Source organism: Pelobates fuscus, chromosome 11 (genome assembly GCF_036172605.1).
Source record: "Pelobates fuscus isolate aPelFus1 chromosome 11, aPelFus1.pri, whole genome shotgun sequence".
NCBI classification, from domain to species: domain Eukaryota; kingdom Metazoa; phylum Chordata; class Amphibia; order Anura; family Pelobatidae; genus Pelobates; species Pelobates fuscus.
In genome coordinates, this window is record NC_086327.1 from 93,201,403 (window position 1) to 93,218,330 (window position 16,928).

At 40.0% G+C, this 16,928-nt stretch overlaps 1 protein-coding gene across 1 annotated transcript in view; it reads left to right on the forward strand.

The window, feature by feature from the left end:
• CHD5 (chromodomain helicase DNA binding protein 5) overlaps nt 1–16,928 on the forward strand; it is a 224,360-nt gene that overhangs the window by 46,738 nt on the left and 160,694 nt on the right. The window lies entirely within an intron of this gene.

The following is a 16,928-nucleotide window of genomic DNA, read 5'->3' on the forward strand; positions in this document are numbered from 1 at the left end:
CAGGCAGGTACCTCAAATTGCAATCAATAAAATTACTTATGTAAAAATATTACACAAATATGCACATACAATTTTTATATATATATATATATATATATATATATATATACATATTTATACATTTGAAGTCTACATGTATATTTATGAAATTACTTATGTAATTTTGTATATGGATATATAATATATATATATATATATATATATATATATATATATATATATAATTTTTGTATTTTTTATTTTTACATTTTTAATTTTTAATTAACTTGCTATTTATATTTTATAATACATATAATATATATATATATATATATATATATATATATATATATATATAGGTGTAGAAACAATCACACTCCTGGGACTTGGTTGAAGTAGTAAAATTTTGCTTTTATTTATTCCATATAAAATATCAACGTTTCAGCTCCAACATGGAGCTTTCATCAGGACAGGTTACCATAATACATTTGCATTATATATGTGTGCAAGTTTATGGTTTGTTAACATATTGGTTTGTCCTTGTTGTTTGCCTTTACTAAAACAATTTAAAGGACACTATGGTTACCAAAACAATTTTAGATAAATGAAGTGTATAGATAAAGTTCCTGCAGTCTCATTGTTAAATTCTCTGCCATTTATGAGTTAAATCATTTTGTGTATGCAGCCCTAGTCACAACCCCATGCATGTGACTTGCACAGCCTTCCTAAACACTTCCTGTAAAGAGTCATCTAATGTTTACACTTTCTTTATTTCAAATGCTGTTTAATTCAGGATGTATTCTCTCCTGCTCTGTTCACAGCTTGCTAGACCCTGCAAGAGCCTCCTGTGTGTGATTAAAGTTCAATTTACAGAGCAGGAGATAAACCTTTAAAACAAGTTGCATCTGATTGAATGTGAAACCATTTTTTTCATGCAAGCTGTGTGTCACAGCCAGGGGAGGTGTGGCTAAGGCCGTATAAACAGAAACAAAAAAGATGTAACTCCTAAATGGCATTGACTTGAGCAGTAAAAGTTCAGAGGCATAATATTTACACCAAACCTGCTTGATTAAGCTCAATTTTCTTTTGGTCACTATATTGCAGGGATAGGCAACCTTTGGCACTCCAGATGTTGTGGACTACATCCCCCATAATGCTCCTACACCCATAATGCTGGTAAAGCATCATGGGAGGTGTAGTCCAAAACATCTGGAGTGCCGAAGGTTGCCTATGCCTGCTATATTGTATCGTTAACTTCCCTTTAAAATAAATAGTGAAAATGATTGTCTGAAACTTATCAAGATTCTATCCATAAAGCACAAAAAAACCTTGCATACTAGATACAGAAACTGTCCACCTGTCCAAAACTTAAATATGTGGCTCATAAGGTCATGTATGAATTTAACCCATATTTACAAGATGGAACATGCTTTTCCATACCAATCAATGGATGTTCGATCCAACAAGAATATAAAGAAATGCTAGAAATGAAGATTATTTCATAGTTTTGATATATTTTAGATGGTGTGAAGGAGTACCAGGTGTCAAGATGTTTAATAACATCTTGCAAAAAATAAAATAATTTTGTAGGATCCACATAGCTGAGCAAAAAACTATTCCAGTTAATGGATAATGATGATTTAATACATTCCTATGGTATGAGCTAAACTTAATGTACAGAGTGTGCCAGTCAGCGATGCATATGCTGCAATGCAGTATCTCATTTGCAATTTATCCCTTGTGGTAAGCCACAGTATGTTCCTTTATAGATGGAAATGTTCCACTTAACAAAGTGTTTTGATTTAGAAATTGTTGACTTTCGATTTACCTCTGTATAAGTAGGTTAAAGAACAAATACATGTTATAAAATAAATGGAATGTAGTAGGAGTTATCTGCACTAGAACGAGTACTGAGGCAGTTGAGGAATTGCACATTATGGTCAAAGTTCCATTTTGAGAAATGGCTAAATAGTTGTTTTTGTTATTTTATTTAGAATTTTTTTATTTTTTACAAAGTGGACCTAAAATGCAAGTCCAGGTATAGCAAATGAACAATTGAAGTAAACAATATATATTTTGTTTGATGCTAGTCTCCTCAGTGTATTCAATTCCAGCGTTTTAAAAGCAAATATGTTAATCTAATGATGCATGGGGCAGCCATCTTAATTTTTTTTGTTTTTCTTTAAGTAGATTTCTCAAGTAGCAGCCATTTTGACTTAGTTTTCGCAGGCTTTACAAAGCTTGTTATATTGTTGATTGAAACCATATTTGAAAACTGAAGAATGCATATGATTTCCCTTAAGAACATTTTGCAAAAAAAAGTGCATTTGATTCATAGGGGCCCAGCAAACATTAAAAGGGGAATAACTAAATGTAATGCCTACATACTTTTTCATTCATATCTATCTGAATAAAACTGCATATAATTTGTGGTGTTATCCACTTTTCTGTGACTGTGACAGCTAACTAGGCCTTTCCCTTGACCCATAGGAAGGGTAAAACCATGACTGCTGCCACTACGGTAGTCATAGTAAACCAATATTGATACAATGCTGGGGACCTTACAGTAAAAGCTCTCTCTGGCTGTTGCCCACTAAAAAGTGACTCAAACTAATTTTTAGCACTGTTGTCAGGGTCATTTCGGGCTCCATGACTGACTCTTTGTTTTGGGAGCTCCACTTATTTTATTGTATGTCTTCCAGATGTGCCGTTTAGTAGGTGCCCTGTCCACCCTGATGGAAGTCATGCAGGCTGGAGTGGGTGAGGCAGTGGATCCTGTGGAGCAGAATTCCTTGGCTGGTGGCAGGAGGGTCAGACGGTTCAGGCCTCCTTCATGCCTGTCACCAAGCCCAGTGAGCAGACCCTTTTACACTATTTAGACGGTTTTCTTTTTGTGGGTTCAGGATCAGCTGTGGTTTGTGAACAGCTATTGTCCGCAATTCAGTTTGTTGTGGACGGGTCTGATGTTCCTATAGCTGAGAACAATATGCTCAGCAATGGTATTGTTGTTTTTTGGCAATGGAAGGATACTGCAGTTCCTAATCAGTTCCTACTGGGTCATTTGCATGTAGGGTCATGCCGATGGGTCAGGCCCTTCTGCTGCCAGTTGTCCTTGGCGAACGTCCAGCCATTTCAAGTTATTAGGATGACCCAGCAAAGTTACTTCTTGTCAAGTTACAACGGTCTCACCTGTTGGAAGCAGGAGGAGGTGGTTCACTTCGAGCTAGACTTATTCACTGAGGTGCTTGGGTCCATCTGTATTGGGACCTATTTCCATGGTCAATGGAGCCCGGGGTATTTGCCAGATGCATGTCCAAGTCAGAGCTGGTAAGGAATCTGGCATTGTTGGAGCTATTTCCCATTGTGGTGGCAGTCAAGTTATTGGGCGTGGAGTTACAATATTGGAAAGTTCTAGATATTATCAAATGATCTAAGTCAGGTTCTCTTTTAGTCTTAGCCTTGCTGCGTCAGCTGGTACTTAGGTGTTTGGAGTATAACATCTGGGTACATGTTCCTGAGGTTGATAGCATCATTGCTGACTCTCTTTCACCTTTTCAGTGGGATAGTTTTTGGGAGTGCACTTCGAATACCATGCCGCATGGTCTATTCTGTCCATAATTCTTATGGACAATCGATTTCGGCATCTTTTCTGTCCATCTCTGGTGGTGGCTTCTTAGAAGGTCTATAGGGTGGCCTGGGACTCTTGGCTGAGTTATCCAGTAGATGGTTATAATTTTGCTACAGTGGAGGGTAGGTTGATGACTACTCTATCTTCAGGGCAGTGGCCTGAGTAGAGCGCAGTCTATCCACTCTTTTGTTTCTCTGTCATTTGATAGGATGGGAAGATGTATCTAAAAGCTTGTTGATTCAGAGTATTGTCATGGGATGGCATTGTCTCCATTTGATTGACTGATGGCGTCCCATTTCGGTTCACTTGTTGCATGATATGTTCAGGGCATTGGGTTTAGTGTCTTCTTTCCATTATTAATACATTCTTTTTCAGATTGCATTTATGCAGCTCTGAGTTTTATCGAATTGGTGTCTCTTTCCTCTTGGGCTGAGTCTCAGTTGGGTCTGGCTGATGTTACTATGGTCGCAGGTTGGTTGGTTATGCTCATTCATTAGTCCCATGACCAACCAATGTGGGGTGGGTAGTACGATTTGTACATGCGCTACGGGTGGGCCATGGTGTGCTTTTATGCTATTACAAAGTTATTTATCAGCTTGTCCATTGGGACCTGTTTTGCTTTTAATCCACGTGGATGGTCCATGCTTTGATCCATGCTGGTGGTTACTAGGTTCCAGTTTTACCGTATGTTTCGTTTCATGCTGGCCTCATAAGAGTGGAACTTACAGGTTTCTTCTCTCACTCATTCTGTATATGTGCAGGTAAGGAATCGGGTTTCTCAGAGGCATGGCCCCGCCTTTTGTAGCGAGGGAGGGATGGACTAGGGTGGCGGTTTATGCTCACCAAGGGGAGAAAGTTACATAAAATGAGACAATTACACAGTGACACAGGAACAATAGATGAGGGCCCTGCTCAAATGAGCTTACAGTCTAGAGGAGGTGGGGTACAAATACACAACAGGGCAGCAAGGGTGACAGCCACCAAACAAGCGGTGGGGGATAGACTATGGGGGGGGGGGGAAGGAGGGGGGGTTATTTCTTAAGCATACATATACAATATATGCAGACCGATACACACTCTACAATGCCTAATACAAATACAAGAAATATGACAAAAAAAATTATAACAGCAAAAAAGAAAAAAGATCGTTTATAAAATAGAAGGGAATTTGATCACTTTTTTTTTTTTTTTGCAGTTATAATAGTTTTTTGTGATATTTCTTGTATTTGTATTAGGCATTGTAGAGTCTGTATCTGTCTGCATATATTGTTTATGTATGCTTTAGAAATAACCCAAGATACTTTGGAGTAAACATAAGGTAGCAGCGTAAATAAATGTATTGTTAAAATGATAACTTTGGGGAGAAAACAAACAAACAAAAAAAGACCTAGCACAATATATTAATATTTAAAAGATTTTTTTTTTGTGTGTGATTTGAATGTCTTTTTGTCTACATATTCTACATTTTATAAATGTGATGAATCGTTAATGGAAATAGCCATCAAATCAAGAACTGGCCATTATTTAATTAGAAGCTGTTGATATTCTTTTCTGGTTTATTTTTAATCCTCTTGGATCCAGACAATGGGAGCTTGTAAAAGTGGAATTCGTGGAACCGAGTTGAAGAAGCAGTGTTTGTGACCTAACCCCAAGTTTGGCAGGATCGTTTAATTCCTGTGCCAAATACATAAAAAAGTGTTATGTAACAAAGCAGCATAGCAAGAAAGAACTCTTTAACAATGTATCTGTTTGTAGCATGGAAGGCGTTTTGATATACTATGGCTTTTTTTAACTGTCTGAAACAAGGATGTCACATGTCAAACAAGATTGCCAAAAGGCATTATCCTGACAGAAATTTAGTTTTTCTCTAGGAAGCCAAGTTTGTAGGGGAGGGTGCGCAATTAAGAAATGTATGTCTCAATAATGCTGTACCAAATCGCTTTTCTTCTCCAATTTACAATACTCCCCTTCTTAGTCAATCTGGTCTACCAGCAACCTTTGCTTTTCCTATGTACCCATAACCAACTCTCACTCATGGAGCTACTCGAGGGCAGCGCGAGCCATATGGTATACCCATCCTTCACCTGGTAGACATTCACCTAGTTTCCAGTCTTTTAAAGAGTCATGTCTGCACATTTTTGCCATCATTTTCTTTGTCTACTTGCACAATAGTATGCAAACAGCGCAGTGTAGATCATTATCACCATATATTTGTGTAGATAAAATAAAAACAATGATAATGTGCCTCTATGCACTTGTAATTGAATTGAACTAAGGAAAATTGATGTCTACTTTATGACCGCTAGCTGGTTCTTCTAGAATATGATCTGGTTAAACCAGAAGCTTATTCAGCCTTGAGACGATAGACCTCTGGTGTGTTTCTAAAATGGAACAAAACCGTTTCTTAGACTGTTTAAACATTTTCGAGAGTAAACTCCACAAAGTAGACTAATACACGGGAATATCCACTTTACTGTTGTTATCTTTTTTTCTTTCGTTCTAAATTAAAAGGGTTTTATAAACTGTCTTCTAACCCTAAACATGCATTGACCAACCTCTCTCCATCCTTTGCGCCTCCTGGCTGCAAATACCTTCATATAACTGTGTCTCATCTCCATTCCTGTTTCTTAGGCTTCATTTCGCATACCAAGATCCAAGCAATTCTGAATCTCTCCCATTACTTTAAGCACTTCCCACCCAAGTCCCTACTAAATTTATAGCATGCTCTTCCAGCTGTTTGAGATCTTACTCCATTATCTCCACATTCCCTTCACATTTTACCTGTAGTTGTTAACTTCCTTTGGCTATTACTTCCATTTCTTGTGTGAGGGCTTCAAGTTAAAGAACGAGAGGGGTACATTTTCCTGTCCACCAACCTGACCCCACAGTGAAGCTATCAATAAAAAAAAGGGGCCAGCAGGTGGGGGCTATACTTAAAATTACTATAGGGACTTAATGGGCACTCACCTGTGGCCTGCAAGTGGGGCTATAACAAAATAGGGGGGTGTCAGTGTCTCCCTCCATGAGCCCACACTCATGGCAGGGCGGCTACCTGGTGTTTTGCATATATGCCCCCACTCACGGCATGCGAGTGGGGAGTGGAGGAGATATATAACCTTCCTTGTACTAACGTAAGGGTCATAGTGACCCCCACAAGGTTCTATTTTATTTCTTTTTTAATGGCTGACATGGTTAGCTATGGTTATCACTCCACTTCTATTTTTTTACCCTTCACGGGGTAGCAATGAGTGAAAGATAAAAAATGAAATCCGTTTATCCTAATTTTGTTTGAAATTCAGGTTTTTAAACTAAATTTGGGTTAACCGAATGACCAAAATTCAGATCACTGAAAATTCTTTTTAAGTTTGGAAAAAATATGATTTGGATAGTGAATTTTCCATCCTTGCACAAGTCTAGAAGACTTTATAAAAACCTTTATGATGAGTTTTGTGAGTGTCCTTGTCCTGCGAGCAATGCTTTTTCCCCCTTTCCTTTTACAAAGAATTGCTGTAGTGCAGAATGTGGCACTGTTTTACTCTGCTTTTATGCATAGAACTGCTGCAATCAGACTGCTATTTGTCAGCTGGTAAAAAAAAGATTAAGCAAAATACCATCTGTTAGTATTTTTGATTGGAAATAAAGTGAGCCATCAGCCAGCTCCTGCATTTCATTTTCCCATTTTCTGCCTCTTCAGTCTTACGCCTTTGCCAGTGTAATTAGCGTACCAATATTTTTAAATTTCTCTTCTTCTCAAAAAAGGTTTGCAGGAAGCCAGCACTGAACAGACAATTCCCAAATAACAATTATCGGTCAGTAGAAAACAAAAATGGGGTGGGGGGGGGGGGATGCTGGGGATATACTGCGGACAATTAGCATATCCTGTATGGCTAATGAAGACAATTACTACTGCAATATAGAAATATGATAGAATGAAGCACACACTGGCATTTTTCACTGATTACCATTCCATTAAATGAGGGCTCTTGGGTATAGTTATCTATGCAGTAGCGTTGCAATAGTGTTTTCCAGTAAATCACGGAAGACATTGGCTACCTCTCGCATTCCAGCTGTTGTTGGAATGCAACTCCTATCCTCCATCACATTTGTAATAAAGATGTCTTTAAATACAGAAATTGTTTCTATGATTTGTATTTTATTCATATGGTTCACTTTTGTAAATGTTTACATTAATATGGTTTAACTTATGCCTTATTATTAAAGTGATAGCCAGTGCATTTAATTGAACACTCCATCTTGCTGACTTTCTTTTGGGGTTAACTACAGGCCTCCTTGTCCCAAAACATAGGGCTTCCTGATTCACCCAGCCTTTGACGATTGTTCAAGCAGAAGTGAAAAGCGTCCACAGGGGGAGCGTTGAATTTTAGGAATGATTTGTTTAAAACATTAGAGTGTTCCTTTAATTCAAATAAAATAAAATTTCCTATGATTTCCAAATCACCTGCAGATATAACATATTTAGCAAATTCCCCTAGAATAATTCCTGAAAAACTCCCAGTTCAAATCAATGTGTTGAGACAATTTGCAGGCAAGTGAGAAATAATTAATCAATAAAAAGGAAACCAAACCTTAAAAACATTAAAGGGAAATGTATTTCTAACCATACAAAATGGTGGCTGGTTACTTGGTTCAGACAGGAGATGTAAACTGCTTTTATATGCATTTGTTCCTTTGCTTGTCAAGGCCTTTTCTTCTGCTATTTTTTTTGTGTGTGTTTTCATTCATTCCATCCCTAAGATTAGCTTTGTTTAATAATTTATATATCGACTGGATTTTGCAAGAATCCACCATCTTCCTGTATACACACAAACATAAAGTTGTGTTCATGTGCACACACAAACCACATACCTCCAACTTTGAGAGGAATGAAATCAGGACAAGGAATTAATTGGCTTAAGGGGCATATCCAAAGCATCACTTGCTGCAGCATCACTTATGATGCCCAAACTAGCTATCCCATCTGAAAAGAGAAAGTGGTATGTTAGCCTGGTGTGAATGCATGGCAGGCCAAGTGTCAGCCTCCATGTTCAGCCCCATTCAGGACAGACCATGCACAGAGCACTGCTGAGCATGCTCCACACAGCATCCGCAAGAGGACAAGAGAGCTGCAGGACCTGTCACATACTTACCACCACCGGACCACCAGGGATGGCTGGGTTCCCCTCTCCCCCCCTTCACCAAAGGTAAGAAGAAGGGAGGGAGTGGATACAGATTTAATATACTTTTTAAAATGTATCTTCCCTCCCCCCACACACACACTGCACCCCCACCCAACACACACAGCCCCCCTGCCCCTCCACACACAGCACCCCTGCCCCCCCATACACAGCTCCCTCGCCCCCCCACACACAGCTCCCTCGCCCCCCCACACACCGCACCCTACCCCCACACACAGCACCTCTCTCACACACACATGCACCACACACACCATACACACACACACGCAGCACTCCACACACACAACACATACACCTCACCCCTCAATGCAGTATGTATGTGTGTCTATTCAGCAGTCTTTATGTATTCAGCAGTGTGTGTGTACTCAGCAGTGTGTGTGTACTCAGCAGTGTGTGTGTACTCAGCAGTTTGTGTGTACTCAGCGGACTGTGTGTATTTAGCGGACTGTGTGTGTGTATTTAGCAGTCTGTCTGTGTGTCGGTGTGTGTATGTATTAAGCCGTCTGTGTGTGAATGTGTTCAGCGGTGTGTGTGTATGTATTGCATTTGTTGGAGATACTAATAAATATAAGCTTAATATTTCTATTTATATCATTATTTAAAATTTGTATAATTGAACTCTCTGTTGTGTTCTTCTTTTAAAACAAAAGATATTGATTCGTTCGGCCAACTGTACGAGTTGTTTTTTCTAAACTTAAACCTCAGTATTTGGGTTTAATTGCCATGTTGGCACTTTCAGGGAAAAAAAAGTTGGCATGTATTGCGGTTTGGGCACTCGGGCTCAAAAAGGTTCGCCATCACTGCCCTAGACCAAAGGCAGGCACCTGCAATATGCCTTCCTGGGGTTACAGAGAATCCTATAGCAATCCTGTAAGCTTTCTGTCCCCAAATGTTACAATGTATCAGCATGTTGATACTATTTTAATCTAGCAGAATAAAGATTCTCAGGAAATATAAAGATTTTAATCCCCCACATAAAATTGGGTATCTGTGCTTAATAATAATGAATAGCTCAAAAATTGCTAGCAGCTAGAAAATTAAATTTTATAGCCAAACTAATAACTTCCAAAGGAGTTCTAAGCAAAACATATGTCTGCAGATTAATATATGCAATTAAATCTCTGCGCTTTAAAATATTTGGATTGTAAACAATTTATGATTTAGAATAAAAATTAGGATTTGTAAAGCCGATGCAGAGTATGTGTAAAAGGTTTTAATGTTTAAATAAAAAAAAATATATATCATTTTAACAGTGACTATGAATAAATACACCTGATTTGAGGTCGTTCTGCTGTGTGCCTGCATTTTTTTTTTTTGTTTCGCTTCCCAAACTATCCTTGGTGAATTCTAGCGGGTTTTGCTGACGGCGGAACTTTACGTACCTCTTTCTAGATGGATCGTGTGAAGAAATAAAAGGGGGGCGGAGGGGGGGGAGGGGAGAATTGGAAACATATGGAATTGAAGTGAAATAGTAAATGTAAATTGTGAACAGACAATGTCCGTTGGCAGCTTATGAAACAGAACAGATTGCTTACCTTGGAACAACGCATGCATGTGTGTGCTTTTTACACATGTGTTTTTGAATGGAAAGTTTACTTTTATTTCAATTTATTCCCTTGTGTACTTCATATCTATACTGGAGCAATTAGTATGAAAGCCAATGGAAAGTCGCTGATTGCTGATTTCTTACTCTGGTATACTCAAGCATTCTCAATGAGAGGTCACCAGACATTGCCAGCTGTGCTTCCTTCCCAAGTACTTTAGAGGCACAACTATCACCTGATACAAAATATCCCTAAATATTTGCAATTTCTGAAAAAAAATAATAATTTCTTTTTGTTGCTATATTTAACTTCAGGAGAGTCCCAGAAAATCTTCTACGTATGGTCACCCTACTGAGACATTTATCTATCTCTTTTTGGTCCTTGGGGAAACCCAGAGAGGACTATAGTGACCTGCTCCTTCCTTTTAATTCTATATTTTTTATTTTTTTTATTCAATTTGCATCTGAGTCTTGGTAGGAGCACACACTAACTCGGAGACAAGCACACATTGTATATACATACATTGTATATACCGGTAATTATGTATACAATTTATTACATTTCAGTTCCTCTCCGATACTCAGCCTATTTTAGCTGGTGGGGTGGATTTTTGTTATAAGTTATTGTTACCATATTTTTCCTATTATTACTCTATTGAAGATTTATTATATTTTCAGAAATTTTTTTGAGGGACTTATTTGTGTGTGACATGCCTATTGGCATGTGTCAGACACTATTGTTATATGGTTGCATTCATGAACAGTACCTGGTTTCCATGCAAGAAGAATAAATTGCTAGGAAATCTTCCGGGTCATTGCTGTTAAGCTGTTGGCATAGCAATAAAGACTGCATCTAAGAGTGCATTGCACAGATCCTACTGCTGGGAACTGTAGGAAGTGGTTACCGTATATTTGTTTGTGTGCAGAGGAGTTCAATCCAGGCTTTAGCATTACACGATGTGTGGATGAACTCTGCAGGGGGGCTATCTTAAGATAAATCTATGTACTAGTCAATACACTCAAAGATGATTTTGTTCCCCCAAGACCCCTGCCATGTCCTTTTTCTTCTGCTTAAGGTAAAATAGTTATGTTCCTACCTAATAACATCCCTAAGATTTAGGGATCCATGTGTATATTTTAAGACTGCAACACCTATTATTGACTGGCACAGCTTCAAGGAAGATCGTTACATTTAAAGGGACACTATAGTCACCAGAACAACTGCAGCTTATTGCCTTTGTTCTGGTGAGTAGAATCATTCCCTTCAAGCCTTTTGCAGTAAACACTGTATTTTCAGATGAAAGGCAGTGTTTAGATTACATCCTAGGGAGCCTCCACTGGCAGATGACTGCTAGAGGTGCTTCCTGAGGCAGTGCAGCACAGTGTGCAGCACTACCATTCACTCCACCCTCTGCATGCAGACACTGAACTTTCCTCATAGAGATTCATTGATTCAATGCATCTCTATGAGGAGATACTGATTGGCCAGGGCTGTGTTTGAATCATGCTGGCTCTGCCCCTCATCTGCCTCCTTGACAGTCTCAGCCAATCCTATAGGAAAGCATTGTGATTGGCTTTGATAAACACTTCTGATGATGTCATTCAAGCAGGCAGATTTTTGCTATATTTAGGGGGCAAGGTAGGCCAGGGGGATTCAATGGTGTTTTTAACAATATAGGGTCAGGAATTTATGTTTGTGTTCCTAACCCTATAGTGTTCCTTTAACACCCCGGTGTATATGCTATTAAGTTTCTGTTTTGTCTTGTGGAAAGTTGTTGTATTTTGCTTTGTATTTTAATTGTAGAGTAGCGTTACTTATTTTAGTTAGTATAGCAATGTTTAAATGGAGTTTTCATCTACACTGCTTTTAGAATAATAAGTCAATTAGAAGCACTTATTAAAAAAAAATCTGTTGCTTGTTGGGCTATATCTACTGATTTATATAGGGCATAAACAAAGCAAAGTCAGGGTCACAGTGCTGTGATTTCAGTTTTAGAAATATGTTTAACTCTGCATGGATGAGAATGGACAACAGCTCAAGTAGCTTGCCCTTCGGTGGATCCCCGCTCAATTCTCAGGTTGGTTTTAGCTCTTCTAGTGCCTTCACAGACAGAACCTAAACCATTTGAATATCAGAATGACCCCACCTAAAATGGTGGTCCAGATCCAAAATGCAGGCTGTCTCTCTCTCTCCCCAAGGTTAAAGTGCAGGGGAAGCCTTATCTGGACCACCCTTTTGGGTAGGATCAGTCTGATATGCAAATTGTTTAGGTTCCCTCTGTAATGGTGCAAGATGAGCTAAAACTAGCTTAAGAGCTGAGTGGAGACCCTCCGAAGAGCAAGCTGGTTGAGTTAATCCCTTTCTCGGTATTCTCTTGCCCCATGTTTTAGTCTGTCAGAAAACACAAACACATATACATAAAACTATCTGGTACATACTATATATACATTGTATAATGCAGATATAATTATCTGCAATCCACCTACAGCTTTGATGTATCTCACTGTGTCACTTCTGTTTCCTTTATTCTGTGCAAAAATGTTAAAAAAATAGCCTTCTAAGGAAAGTCTTGCAAGGCGGCAGATATCTTTAATATTGCCCGTATAGTTTTAAAATTAAAAGTATCATGTGAAATGTTTGGCAACTGTTAACTTGAGAGCTTATTAACCAGGATCTACAACATCGTCACACTTTAAACAAACAAACAAACAAACAAACTATTAAATACAAAGTTGCCCCTACTTTGTCTAAGACAGCCATTAAATTTTTACATATAGCAGGTAAAACTCAAATAACATACTTTTTTTTAATGAAGAATTCAATTTCATTAAAAAATTACCCCCAGGTAAAAGTTCTTCCTTTTAAACCCCTTGGGGTTTAAGAATAGTCAATTTGGTAATTTGGTTGAGTTGTAGATTTATTATTTGTTAAACTCCACTATTTTGCCCAGAAGTATGCAAATTGGGTTTCCATCGCTTTACTGTTCATTACATGAAAATATTTTAAGATATTTCCAATTCCATATATACCCATACAGTTATACAGCATATAACATAAATAAACAGAGTTTCCAGCACGTGGAAACATATGACCGATAAAATTATTATTAATTTTTTTTTAAATACTAATAACATATACTGTTAATAATGTGTCATTTTGTTGCTGCCCACCACCTCCTAGCTTTCTATTTTTTTACATCTTCATCTTTCATTATTTTTTTTAAATTTAATTTCTGTTTATTTTCCATCGTTGCAGAAAGTTACATGACATTTGAACAGAGACATTGTTGCAAAACCATAGTACATGGGTGAACAAATACTAATCAAGCTTCACGTCCTTCGTACAGTATCAGCGTATGCGTCAAAGTGGAGAGACATGTAGTCAGTAACAATAAGCTAAACCATGGCCAGTGTTCACCAAGTCAATGGACCAGAGATCAGAAAATGAGGAACAGTAGTAAGGCTAATCGCAGTTCCTTACAAATTAAACCATAACTAAACAACTGTGTTGGCCAGAAAGCAGGTTAAGAAAAGTCAAGTAGTCTATAGCGGTGTTACTAGAATGCTGTCTGCTATATATAAATGCAGATCACAACAGGTCGGGTGTGGTGACTGCCAGTAAGGGATCCGATCCAATGGCAGGTAAATGGGGACCAGGGTAAGTGAGGGGGTAGGAAGGCGAGAGTATGTCAGTGGACCAGAACGCTATCCAGGTTTCCCAGATCTGGGAGCATGTGACTCAATGCTGGACAATCTGTATTTTATGGCTTATCAGCATTTTGTCCTAGGGTAGCGTACGTGTGACAGTACAACAGACGTAACTTCATATTTCCGAGAGTCTTAACATTATGCAAGACCTAATCGTTTACCGTTAGCATCTGAACAGGCTTCGCTGACAGTGGCACCGGTGGTTCGGTGTTCTACTATAGGTCGCGTAGCGTGTGACTGCATTACTCGTCGAGTGTCTTCCTTTGTCTGCCTAGTGCCCGATTAAGCACTTATGGCATATGTTCAGGGGTGCCCCTGCGTCCGGTCAAACAATCCCAAGGGGTAACGGCCTTGTTCCAAGCGGGTCACCAATTTCCGGGGCCACTAGTGGTCATTGCTCCGATAGCGTCTGTGTGTTACGGCCCTGTCTCAGTGATTGTCGCGTAAAGGTTGGCGTATCCGTCACCCTCCTTTCCCCCCCCCCCCCCACCATCCCCGGTGCATCCCGTCTAGGTCATCTGTCGATCGAGCGTCCGTCGGGCTCGCTACAGGACCCCTTGTGCCTCCTATATCCCCATTCAATCTCAGGGTGTGTGCCATCTGTGGCTCCCCTTTATGCTTGATGGGCTCCCAGTTGCGGCTTAGCCTCTAATTCGGATCCATCCAAGGTCCTATGGTCCCCTCGTCCGCGCAGGTGCAGTTGCTAGGGGTCGAGATTCGTTCTGGGTGGTGTAAGGTTAGTGTCTGAGCCGGGGGTGTACTGAGTGTGCCTCGGTACTAGGGCCATTGTGGTGGGCAGTCTACCAGGCTGGGAAAGAGCGGGGAGTAGGGGGACCAGGGGTGTGTGGAGGGCAGGGTAAGACCCTCTCCCAGGTGCCCACCCGGGCAGCGGGGCCCGCCTCCGCGCAAACCCGAGCCGTAAACGTCCGTCCCAGTCATGCGTCCCATCTACTTCCCCCTGGGTCCAGGTTGATCTGTCTCCCAATGTTCCATCCTTCCAGTGCGCAGAGCTAGGGCTCTAGGTCCCTCTTCGGGAGATGAAGTCTATCCACGGCGTCCACGTCTGTAGGCATCGCTCCGTGGTTCCCCGTAGAGATGCTGTGAGTGTCTCCATCCCGTGGATCTATTCTACCTTATCCATTTCATCTTTCATTATGATCTCAGATTCATCTGGGAGAAAGTGCTTGTTATTAGGAGTAATAATAGCAAAATAAATAAATAAATGGGGCTTGGCAAGGAGAGAGAAATCATTTCAACCTGTACAGAATCTGTTGCTATGGAAACCAATTATTCACCGGCTAAATTATAACTGTTTATAACAATAATAATCCCTGGGGAAGCTGTGTTTTGAAAACACAAGGACCTTGGAAATAGCACTAGATGAAGTGGTTTATTTCTTTTTCTTTTTCTTTTTTTTTTTTTGTGATATTTTTAAAATGGCTATTTCTTCAAGGACACTAACAATACATATCTTCTGATTCAATATTATTATTTTTATTATTATTATTATTATTTTTTTTTTATCTGTAAAGTAACTCCTTTGGGATATATTTAATAAACAGTAGATGACAGATTAATTTTTATATTTAAAATAGCTGAGATTAATAAAAAAAAATGGATTTTATTTCTAGGTGTTTGCAAAAAAAATTTTTTTCTCCTTTTTTTTTTTTTAAATTCTTTATTTTTGCTGTGCAGGTGATTACAGATTATTGTCATACGCCACAACAGCGTTCATGTTCAGAAGGTTACAGATGAGTTATACAGTGGCATGAGGAACTTGCACAAAAACTTTTTTTTTTGTTAAACATGCTAATCTAGACAATTTGTGTATATGTTAGCCATCTATTTGACAGACGATTATTTCTGAGTGTTGCTTCCATACGATTGAAAGTTGTAGAATACTCTCTAGCTAGTCTGGATCTATGCATTCTAAGCGTAGTAGATTAGGTGCTTTATCTCAAATAGTAAGAGCATGCATTATGAGGAGTACAATAAGCGATTAGCTACACACAAGTACTAACATCAGTGTCTTAGAGTCTCTTCCTCCCTCTGCCCTGACAAAACTACATTGCCCTGTGGCCTAATAAAGCATACAAATTAAGGCAAACAACTTAATTGCAAGATGGGATGATCTGGCATATGGTGAAGCATTTCAGGAGTGCAGGTGATTGTCACCAGGCGCTGGGATCAGCTGTGGAGTGTCCAGAGAGGTTTAGTCAGTTCTTAACAGATGCTGGAGTGGGGTAAGTCTCTGTAGGCTCGTACCTTGGCGGCATGGCGTGAGCCGGTGGGTATATTTTCTTCCGACGTGTTTTGCCGCTTGATTGAGGGTTCACCCGTCTGGATTGAGGGAGCACGGTCGATTTACTGGGGTTTGTGTAGTCCCGGTCGGGAATCCCTCTGCGTTGTGTGTAGTATATGGCGTCGTACCGCCGTGAAGGTCCCCTCTCGGGGGGTCCGTCGGCCGGCTCACCTGTGAGCAAATCGCTTTGCTATGTGCCTGGTGGATTGAGTAGCCGCCGCTTCAGCCTCTCTCCCAGGTGTGGTGGATAGAACTGGGTAGGTGGTGTTGCACTTCATGCTCCTCCAGTGTTCTCGGCATATGGGGTCAGCTTGCGCGGAAAGTGCTTTCCTATGTTTGCAGGTTGGAGCTTGGCGGCCATCTTGGGCCCGACATGCGGTCTGCAGTACGGGCGGGAGACTCAGGTTGCTGGCTTGGTAGTTTGGGTAGATGTAGACCGGGATCACCCCCCCTGTCCATAGGGGGGGAACGGGACCGGTATCCCCGCGGGTCCGACTCTAAGCCCCGAGCAGTAAGCGGCAGGGCAGCGGCCGTCTGTCCCGCTCGCCTCTGGAGTAGGCCTCGAGAAAGTCG